Below are 11,526 nucleotides of genomic sequence, written 5' to 3'. Positions count from 1 at the left end.
TGAAGCACCTGAGGGGTTGAATCAAGATCCGAGGCTATCTTCAAAAATCTATTGTAAATTTTGTTTCTTTTGCTTTACATTTGCCCCAAAAATACTTTAAGAAGGTACATCCTTTGACACTCTATAATAAATCTAAGGTTACACCATCGAGTGTAACAAAAGTACCGGAGAAGCTCCAAAGGCGTTCCTACGGGGATGCAGAGCTGAAAATACCACCTAGTAAAGGTGACGAAGCTCCAATGTCGTTCCTACGGGGATGCAGAGCTCAAAATACCACCTAGTAAAGGTGAAGAAGCTCCAAAGTCGTTCCTAAGGGGATATAGAGCTCAAATAAAACACCTAGTAACAGTGTAAAAGACTCCAAAGTCATGCCTAAGAGGATGCAGAGTCTTACTCTAATGTTTTTCTCTTTCCTTCATCACCATCTTACACCAAGAATTATGCATCATGTCATCATACCATTACACATCATAGCATTATGCATCATATTTTGCATCAAGTATCAAGTGAGAAGAAGGGGAGTTGCTCCCTTCATGTGCATATGAAAAAGAATTCTGAAGCAGCCTATTAAAAACGAAATAGACCAAACCTTTTGGTTTTATACATGATTTTTGAGAAATTATATAATGGAGGTAGAATGGCAAAGAAGGGGACAATGCTTCTGCTCCAGCAGCTGTAATATCTACGGTACTACACAACCTTCGACTGGAGAAGTTTTCCTTTATGAAGCGTGAAAAGAAGGGAATGTGTTTTTTCGCCTTCGGCTAAAAAATAGTATGTATATTTATTTCACGCTACATAAAGGAATAAAGTATAAATTGCAATTACTTGAACAATACAATTATTTTTACATAAACCAAGACATAAACTTTAAAATATTTTTACATACTTCCTAGACATAACATAGAGTTTTTACAACTCATTAGTCTTCCTTCAGAACTTTCTCAGCAGCCTCGTTCAGCAATGCATTGACAACTTCGTCTATTGCTGCGTTCACCGCCTTTAATTCATCCAGTATTCCCTTTAGTGATGGATCGGCTTCAGGATCATACTGTTATGGTGGCGGAGAAAGGTCCACTGCACAAATAACATCCCATTGAGAATTACAAAGGTAAAGTAATTATAAAGTCAAAGTTCAGCAGCTGAAGACACGAACCTATTCGTCTTTTTAGCTCCGCAGCCTCTTTGGCCTTCTTGGATTCTACCGAAGCCGATGAGTCTGAGAAAATCAAAATAGAGAATTAAACAAAAGGTAAACTAAAAAATTTAGTAAAAATTTTATATCTGAAATAACCTATTCTTCATTCTGTTTGATAGCTTTGTCTGCTATCTCTTTTCCACCATTAAGCCAAACTTCGGAATAAAACTTTCCTCCAAAAGCGGTGGCTTCGGCAGAGGGTTCTTTTATATCTTTAGCTGAAACTACGAAATCTGGTTGAATTACAACCTTTGCATGTTCACAGCGAGCCTTCTCAAGCAGTGATACTACCCCGCGGGCCCCTACACAAGAGCAAAAATCACCTCGACCAGTGTGGACTTCATCAAAAGCCTCAATTTCGTCGTCCATCCATCTAGTTGCCCCTTCAGCATCACTGTGGATAAATTTTTGGTCATTTGAAAATGCACCAACGTTGGCGAACATATTCTTCAGCTTATCACAGCACTGCACGGCAACAGAAAAACTTTGCTCTTTTGACAACTGAAGCTCATTAACGTTCTTCTAAACTCTGTTCCACTCAGTTTCGGCTATTTCACGTTTTTCCTTTTCAACTTCCAAATTCTTGTTAAACTCATCAAGCTTTTCTTCTAGCCTTGATACTTCAGATTTGTGTAGTTCTACATGGGCTGGCAGTGCAGATTCTAGATCTACAATACGCTTCGAATCAGCTTTCTTTTCTTATTCTAGTTTTGTAACTATCGAACTCTCTTTGGAAAATTTAGCCAGCTCAGTCTGGCTTTCTTTTTGTTTGATGACCAAAGAAAGCAAGATTTTATATTTCTCAATAGCCTCGTGCCGAAGGTTTATTACTTCTGAACGTAAATTTCCGAAGGCTATTCGAGTGCTTTCATCTTTAGCATCCTTCTGTGCTTTTGATGCTTTGCTCAGAATAAGCCCCTGGCGACAGTAAAAAGAAAACGAGTAAATAATATAGAAAAATACTCAAAGTAATCACCGAAGATAGAAGAGAAGAGTGAACACAAACCTTTAAATTATTATATGCTAAGCAATACGCAAGATGATCCTTCGGCATTGTGGATAGCCCGAGCTCAAGCTTCAGATAACCCATATTGTCCATCATCTCAATTCTCAAGACATACATCAATCACTTTATTATCTAGGAGACAGTATAGATAACCATCTTCATCATTGCCCTCGTATACTAAGGAACCTCGATGATACCTCAGCTCTCGAGCATAATATTGCACTTCGGCAATTTGTTCTTTAATCAGTTGTTTCCCCGAAGCATGGTGAATAATGTATTCAAGATCTTTATGTGATGCCACTTCGGGTGTTGGCAGCACTACTTTCTCTGGTAGGCTATCAGATTTCTGTCTTGGCAAAATGGATCCCGAAGGTCCATCTTCACCCAAGTAATGTCTACGTTGATAGTCATCTTCAGTTCATCGACTATGTCCCTAGAAACCTTTGGTGGTACAAGCGACACTATCTTCATAGGCCTCATGATAGCTTCTAGCACATTAGCCATTCTTTTTCCTTTCTTAGGAGTTTCTGCCAGGGCAGATGTCACCTTCGACTGCTCTTGCACCCCCATTTGCTCTTGCACCTTCAGGAGTTCTGGCGTCTTTGGCTCCATGTCAGCCCTGGATATTTCGACAGATGATTTCCTCTCGATCTTCTCTTGCTCCTGTTCAAAAGTTCCAAAGTATAATAAGAATGTCAACAAGTGTCACACCCGGGTTTTAGGGGTCCAAAGCCCGGGCGCGAACATAAACACCAGGTGTGCTGGGACCAAGTCTCACACATATGATGCATAGTGGCACAGGATCGAATGTCACATCTTTACTATATAACAGGAGTTCTATACAAAATAATTAAATAATTACATCATATGAGGAAACGATCCAGCAACCCAAAGTTGACTGGGAGACGACGGCCTAGACCACTCACGAACTCATCACAGCATCCTCCATGCGCCTCATCCTACGGTACCTGTTCTTGACCTGTGGGGGGGTGTGAGACAGCAAGAGTGAGCTCACATACGTTCATCGCTCAACAAGTTGTGGGGAATAATGTGCATGAACTCGCCAAAGGTGGGAGCTCACATGAAGTGTAAGGCTTTACCAAAGAGGATGGTTAGAGCTGAGCATTGCTTTTAAAGTTGGTCAAAATTTTATTAGCAGTTACTAAGTATAAGTAAATACCAACCCAATTAAATAGTAGAAACAAAAGTAACAACATCACCTGCGATGCAATGCATATGACAAATTGAATTTAAGTTCCATAAGTTAATCATGTGAGTGTCCGAGCTGCTCATGACCGTGAGCACGGCTAGTATACCAGTTTTACACTCTGCAGAGGTTGCGCATCTTTACCCACAAGTCATGTTACCCATCTGCCAAGGGATCGCGACTTCCCATACACCTCTACCGAGGAGGCGAGGCAGGGTAACACTACGAGGCCTTTACAAAGTTCCACTAGCTTCAGAAAACCCGCTACAGTTTATAGGAAGCTCCAATGCAGGAATCCCTTGCAGGACCGCCATCGCAGCAAAATCCTCCCGAGGGCCTCCCTACACTGACCACTCCCCTACTGCCCTTGCCCCTTTCGGGTAAGGTAGTCTTCCACTAGCTTTCCTAATTAATCGGCCAAGGGCGTCCCATTAAACCCTTGTGGTAGCACTGTTTTCCCGGGTGGTTCTCCATGTTCCAATTAACATAATGATCTTATCATGAACAATAAATAATAAACATATAATAAAAGTGTAATCATGAGTAATGTATCTTCATACCCAAAACCACATAAAGCACTAGCAAGTACTACCCAAAAAGTTCAGTGGTAACAAGGTATAAAGATAGACAAACTAGGGTAACCTATTGGGTCCCATCAAAATTAACCTATGCAGATCATTATGATTAATCAGAACATGAGTAGGTAAAAAGAAGTGATCAAGGGCACAACTTGCCTGACACTTGAGATTCCAATTACCAGGGTAATTCTTCGGATCCTCGTGACCTCACGCTAGTCGTAGCAATACAAACAGACATGGTATGGACAAAATTAACATCACACCAAACATAAGAACAAAACTGTGTAATAATCTACGCGTTTCTGCGAGATCGTGGGAACGAGAATCACTAAATTCGGAGCTACGATTATGAAGTTATGGTTTATGGAAGATAAATGTGATTTAAAATGTTAAACTATATTATAAATTGGTTAATATACATCATATGAGTTCAAATAGTTAAGTAAACTTTAATCCAGATTATAACCTGTTTATAAATCATATTATAGTAAAATTAATTACTGATATATCATCCTTGGATTAGAAGAGTTAGTCTACTAACCATAAGTTAAATAAATATCAAAGTATAAAAGTACCTGATATGCTACAAATAATGTTATTACTGCTTAGAAAATATTTTTATGAAACCAATGCAATTTGAATGGACTAAAACGGAGTTAAGATGTATTAGTTATGATTTCCCGAAGTCTTTATGTGCTTGGTACAAAATTAATTAAGTGATCAATTCTAATGTGGCTTCCATGTTAAAACAGAGTTACTAGGTGATAAACAATATTATTATAAAATTAATGCAATTGGAATGGGTCAAAAATGAGTTAAAATGAATTAGTTATGAATTAACCAAGTTTATGTAATTGTTTTCATTCTAGAAATCATTTTCTATTTTACATCTTGTATTCCTCCAACGATTATGGACCGCGGACATAAAAATCCGAGAGCACAGGGGCCATTCTGAAAATATTAGGACTTAAGTTTAATACCTTAACACTACCTCTAGTCTGCGGGTTAATTCGTACAATCTACAGGGGCTCTTTAGCAAATAGGCAACGGCGAAGAGGTACCGGGGACCCAAAGCCGTTGGATTAGATCAAATGGACCAGATTTAATGAAACACAAGCCACTCACAGCCCCACGATTTACGATCTACGGCATTGGATAAGTCCGAGCGAAACGTTACCTCGCCATATGATCAGAGCCATACATTTCTTGATCAACGGTCCATGAGTCATCTTCTTTCTTCCCTTTCCACCGGTCAGACCCAGCGATGCCAGAGCCTATGGTGGCGGCGCATCCATCCCCGCGATGGCGCCCAGGCTGAGGCTGGTATATACCTCATGGTGCGCTGGTGACACCCATGGTCCCCGATCCGGTGCGGGGCTCACAACAAGCACAATAGGGAGGGTCTCGCCGCGGCCATGAAGAGGACGAGGTGGAGCCACCACCGCATAGTCTGCAACGAGGTACGAGCCCAGTAAATGCTGGATAGTCGACGGAGACCCCAGCACGCTGGTCGGGGCAACGTATGGCTCCGACGCGCCTTGAAGATTACCCACAATGGCTTCCTGACCACCGCTGCAAGCATAGGTTCAACGGCGACGATTCTTCTCTCTCCCTCTCGATCCTCGCTGCCCGCGGCGGTAGAATTGCTGAGTCGAGGCTGGCTATACGTGTGCACCAGGGTCTTCATATTTATACCCGCGAGAGGATGCCGAGGTGAAGGAAAATCCTATAAGAATCCTAACAAATCAGGCGATTGTTACGGGATCCGTAACAATTCATGTGCGCAGTGCCCTTTCGTTTGCTGACGAGAGGATGATGGTTCTGGAATGTTGCCCACATGCCAACGAGCTACGAATCAGTATGGCTTATGTCATGGCTGACCCCATGATGATGCGATCAACAGCTAGAGAATGAATAAAAAGGAAAAAAAAAGAGCAAGAAGCGTGGGCTATATATTCCAATAGCTTGACGTGCTTGGTGCATGAAATAGGGCAATCTGGCCCAACCGGCCTACATGTTTCTCTTTTTTTTTTAATTTCAACTTCAAGTTTATGTTAAATTTTAAACTTAGGGTCAAATACACCAACGAAAAGATCAACATAAATGCAAATATGTGTGTGTGTATATATATATATATTTGTATTATTTACTTTATTAATTGATTACACAAATGTTTTCAAATATGAATACCGCACATATATTATTTATTCCAAGAGAACATCATTTTAAATGTATAGACAATTTAAATGTTTATTCAAAATTTCCATAATTATTACTAATTCATTTTAAGAGAAGTTATTTTCAAATTTCTATTGGGAGATACTTTAGTTTGATAGAATTTGCTAACCCCAAAATTAGGATTTTAGGTGTTACAAATTCTACCCCCCCTTAAAAATAATCTCGCCCTCGAGATTAGTAAGAAAAGGGATATAGAAAGATTGGTTTGCAATTGAGATTTTAGGTTCAAAATTTAAGGGTCTTTTTTTTGATTCTTTAATACTGATTAGCAGGTGACTAGAAAAGCATTAGCATCTTTTATTTCTAGCCATCTAGTAGACAAGATTTGGTTAGAGCAAGGATAGGTTGAGGCAAGAAAGGCAGGGCAAGAAAAGACTTCATCTTGGATGGTGGATCTTGATTCATCTGAAGTTCTGAGTCTATTCATATCCTTTCTTGTCGAGTTTGACCTTCTTCTTTCCTTTGGTCGTGGTATGATCATCCGAGTTAGGGATATGTAGTTAAGATAACTGTGGGTAGGATAGATTTCATGGGGTAGGTTGGTTAGAATCTCTGTTTTGTTGTTAGGTTGATACAGAGGGGTTATGCAACCATTTGACGGGTAAGGTAGTTACATATGGTTAGGTAGTTGTATATGGCCAAGTTAGTCTGGGGCACCAATTTTAGGTTAAGTCATGTTTATAGAAATAGGGTCTAATCTATGTCACCAGGGTTGACTAACCTGTTAAGTAATTCAATATAGATTGGGTCATATTATATTAGTTGGGTTCTGGATTAGCTTGGTATGGCAAGATTAGACTAGATAAGCTCTAATATTTTTTTGTGGGTTAGATCGTAGTTGTTACTATAGAATGGGATAAATATGCTTATTAGGGCAAGATGAATCCATAAGGATAAGGTAGAATCTCTTTCTTTTTTTTAGATCAATTAGATCTATTAGGATGACATGAAATCTTTTTCAAGATAGGATGATTCTATTAAGGCAATAGAGTATCTCTTAAGATAAGGTAAATCTATTAAGCTAGATTAGGATAAGTTAGGATCTTTTGGGAGGAGATGGATCTATGAGTGTAGGATAGAATCTTTTAAGATGAGATAGATATTGTTAGGCTAGATACTTTAATGAGAGATAATCTAGTTTGTCTAGTTAGTTTATAAGTATTATGTATATGCAGATGTAATTGTGGACATTACTCCACAATCCATCACACTCAATCAAAGATCCAAATCAGACGAGTATCATAAGAACAAACATTCAAGCATGCAAATATTTATATAAATATAGTTTTGTTGTGGTTCCTATGAATAGGTCTCCTACTCCAAAAAGTCACTTTAGATACAGGACTTCAAAGTGTGAAATCCACATTTGTCGTTAGAATGAAAAGGTAAGAATAATCAGAGTAAAGCGGAAATAGATGAGAAAAGATTAAGAAGAGTTTAGAAAGAATCTGAGTAGCAGAGGTAAGTAGAAAATGGTTGTCCAGTTCTATCTAGGTTTCGTCCTACAGTCAACATTCCTCTGATACCACTTCTGTCACACCCGGGTTTTAGGGGTCCAAAGCCCGGGCGCGAACATAAACACCAGGTGTGCTGGGACCAAGTCTCACACATATGATGCATAGTGGCACAGGATCGAATGTCACATCTTTACTATATAACAGGAGTTCTATACAAAATAATTAAATAATTACATCATATGAGGAAACGATCCAGCAACCCAAAGTTGACTGGGAGACGACGGCCTAGACCACTCACGAACTCATCACAGCATCCTCCATGCGCCTCATCCTACGGTACCTGTTCTTGACCTGTGGGGGGGTGTGAGACAGCAAGAGTGAGCTCACATATGTTCATCGCTCAACAAGTTGTGGGGAATAATGTGCATGAACTCGCCAAAGGTGGGAGCTCACGTGAAGTGTAAGACTTTACCAAAGAGGATGGTTAGAGCTGAGCATTGCTTTTAAAGTTGGTCAAAATTTTATTAGCAGTTACTAAGTATAAGTAAATACCAACCCAATTAAATAGTAGAAACAAAAGTAACAACATCACCTGCGATGCAATGCATATGACAAATTGAATTTAAGTTCCATAAGTTAATCATGTGAGTGTCCGAGCTGCTCATGACCGTGAGCACGGCTAGTATACCAGTTTTACACTCTGCAGAGGTTGCGCATCTTTACCCACAAGTCATGTTACCCATCTGCCAAGGGATCGCGACTTCCCATACACCTCTACCGAGGAGGCGAGGCAGGGTAACACTACGAGGCCTTTACAAAGTTCCACTAGCTTCAGAAAACCCGCTACAGTTTATAGGAAGCTCCAATGCAGGAATCCCTTGCAGGACCGCCATCGCAGCAAAATCCTCCCGAGGGCCTCCCTACACTGACCACTCCCCTACTGCCCTTGCCCCTTTCGGGTAAGGTAGTCTTCCACTAGCTTTCCTAATTAATCGGCCAAGGGCGTCCCATTAAACCCTTGTGGTAGCACTGTTTTCCCGGGTGGTTCTCCATGTTCCAATTAACATAATGATCTTATCATGAACAATAAATAATAAACATATAATAAAAGTGTAATCATGAGTAATGTATCTTCATACCCAAAACCACATAAAGCACTAGCAAGTACTACCCAAAAAGTTCAGTGGTAACAAGGTATAAAGATAGACAAACTAGGGTAACCTATTGGGTCCCATCAAAATTAACCTATGCAGATCATTATGATTAATCAGAACATGAGTAGGTAAAAAGAAGTGATCAAGGGCACAACTTGCCTGACACTTGAGATTCCAATTACCAGGGTAATTCTTCGGATCCTCGTGACCTCACGCTAGTCGTAGCAATACAAACAGACATGGTATGGACAAAATTAACATCACACCAAACATAAGAACAAAACTGTGTAATAATCTACGCGTTTCTGCGAGATCGTGGGAACGAGAATCACTAAATTCGGAGCTACGGTTATGAAGTTATGGTTTATGGAAGATAAATGTGATTTAAAATGTTAAACTATATTATAAATTGGTTAATATACATCATATGAGTTCAAATAGTTAAGTAAACTTTAATCCAGATTATAACCTGTTTATAAATCATATTATAGTAAAATTAATTACTGATATATCATCCTTGGATTAGAAGAGTTAGTCTACTAACCATAAGTTAAATAAATATCAAAGTATAAAAGTACCTGATATGCTACAAATAATGTTATTACTGCTTAGAAAATATTTTTATGAAACCAATGCAATTTGAATGGACTAAAACGGAGTTAAGATGTATTAGTTATGATTTCCCGAAGTCTTTATGTGCTTGGTACAAAATTAATTAAGTGATCAATTCTAATGTGGCTTCCATGTTAAAACAGAGTTACTAGGTGATAAACAATATTATTATAAAATTAATGCAATTGGAATGGGTCAAAAATGAGTTAAAATGAATTAGTTATGAATTAACCAAGTTTATGTAATTGTTTTCATTCTAGAAATCATTTTCTATTTTACATCTTGTATTCCTCCAACGATTATGGACCGCGGACATAAAAATCCGAGAGCACAGGGGCCATTCTGAAAATATTAGGACTTAAGTTTAATACCTTAACACTACCTCTAGTCTGCGGGTTAATTCGTACAATCTACAGGGGCTCTTTAGCAAATAGGCAACGGCGAAGAGGTACCGGGGACCCAAAGCCGTTGGATTAGATCAAATGGACCAGATTTAATGAAACGCAAGCCACTCACAGCCCCACGATTTACGATCTACGACATTGGATAAGTCCGAGCGAAACGTTACCTCGCCATATGATCAGAGCCATACATTTCTTGATCAACGGTCCATGAGTCATCTTCTTTCTTCCCTTTCCACCGGTCAGACCCAGCGATGCCAGAGCCTATGGTGGCGGCGCATCCATCCCCGCGATGGCGCCCAGGCTGAGGCTGGTATATACCTCATGGTGCGCTGGTGACACCCATGGTCCCCGATCCGGTGCGGGGCTCACAACAAGCACAATAGGGAGGGTCTCGCCGCGGCCATGAAGAGGACGAGGTGGAGCCACCACCGCATAGTCTGCAACGAGGTACGAGCCCAGTAAATGCTGGATAGTCGACGGAGACCCCAGCACGCTGGTCGGGGCAACGTATGGCTCCGACGCGCCTTGAAGATTACCCACAATGGCTTCCTGACCACCGCTGCAAGCATAGGTTCAACGGCGACGATTCTTCTCTCTCCCTCTCGATCCTCGCTGCCCGCGGCGGTAGAATTGCTGAGTCGAGGCTGGCTATACGTGTGCACCAGGGTCTTCATATTTATACCCGCGAGAGGATGCCGAGGTGAAGGAAAATCCTATAAGAATCCTAACAAATCAGGCGATTGTTACGGGATCCGTAACAATTCATGTGCGTAGTGCCCTTTCGTTTGCTGACGAGAGGATGATGGTTCTGGAATGTTGCCCACATGCCAACGAGCTACGAATCAGTATGGCTTATGTCATGGCTGACCCCATGATGATGCGATCAACAGCTAGAGAATGAATAAAAAGGAAAAAAAAAGAGCAAGAAGCGTGGGCTATATATTCCAATAGCTTGACGTGCTTGGTGCATGAAATAGGGCAATCTGGCCCAACCGGCCTACATGTTTCTCTTTTTTTTTTAATTTCAACTTCAAGTTTATGTTAAATTTTAAACTTAGGGTCAAATACACCAACGAAAAGATCAACATAAATGCAAATATGTGTGTGTGTATATATATATATATTTGTATTATTTACTTTATTAATTGATTACACAAATGTTTTCAAATATGAATACCGCACATATATTATTTATTCCAAGAGAACATCATTTTAAATGTATAGACAATTTAAATGTTTATTCAAAATTTCCATAATTATTACTAATTCATTTTAAGAGAAGTTATTTTCAAATTTCTATTGGGAGATACTTTAGTTTGATAGAATTTGCTAACCCCAAAATTAGGATTTTAGGTGTTACAACAAGACATTTTAGAGTTGAATTAAAATTAAAAATCATTACCTTTGAAGGCAAAGTACACACAACCTTCGTCTTGCTAGCTTCAACAGCCGGCAAGGCAGGCAGTTCTGCTGCTCTCTCCATATAATATGACCTTGGCCGGTGGGTTAATTTTTTTTACTTTCTTTTGTTTCGGCGCAGCAGAAGAAGTCTTCAACACACTTTTTCTCTTTAGCCCCTTTTTCCTAGCAGGGAAACAGTAATCAGGGTAAATAAACCCAATTGCCTCAAAAACTCTATTTAATCTTCTTCTTCCTTGGGAACCAAATGCAG

At 39.8% G+C, this 11,526-nt stretch overlaps 1 long non-coding RNA gene across 4 annotated transcripts; it reads right to left on the bottom strand.

The window, feature by feature from the left end:
* Nucleotides 1-675: 675 nt before the first annotated feature.
* On the bottom strand, nucleotides 676-11,207 carry LOC103627046 (uncharacterized). Of its 4 annotated transcripts, XR_002262374.3 has the most exons (6): nucleotides 10,019-11,207; nucleotides 3,067-9,053; nucleotides 2,205-2,867; nucleotides 1,295-2,116; nucleotides 1,157-1,219; nucleotides 677-1,077 (listed from the first exon to the last, which is right to left on the bottom strand). It is a non-coding gene; the product is annotated as an uncharacterized lncRNA (long non-coding RNA). The 4 variants fall into 4 exon arrangements; XR_002262376.3 differs by having other exon boundaries at nucleotides 1,157-2,116; XR_004849587.1 differs by having other exon boundaries at nucleotides 676-1,077; nucleotides 1,157-2,116; nucleotides 2,205-9,053.
* Between the last annotated feature and the right edge of the window lie 319 nt (nucleotides 11,208-11,526).

The sequence above is a fragment of the Zea mays genome, chromosome 5 (genome assembly GCF_902167145.1).
Source record: "Zea mays cultivar B73 chromosome 5, Zm-B73-REFERENCE-NAM-5.0, whole genome shotgun sequence".
Classification (NCBI taxonomy): Eukaryota; Viridiplantae; Streptophyta; class Magnoliopsida; order Poales; family Poaceae; genus Zea; species Zea mays.
Note: the sequence above shows the minus strand (reverse complement) of the source record. Positions and strands in the feature narration are given on the sequence as shown.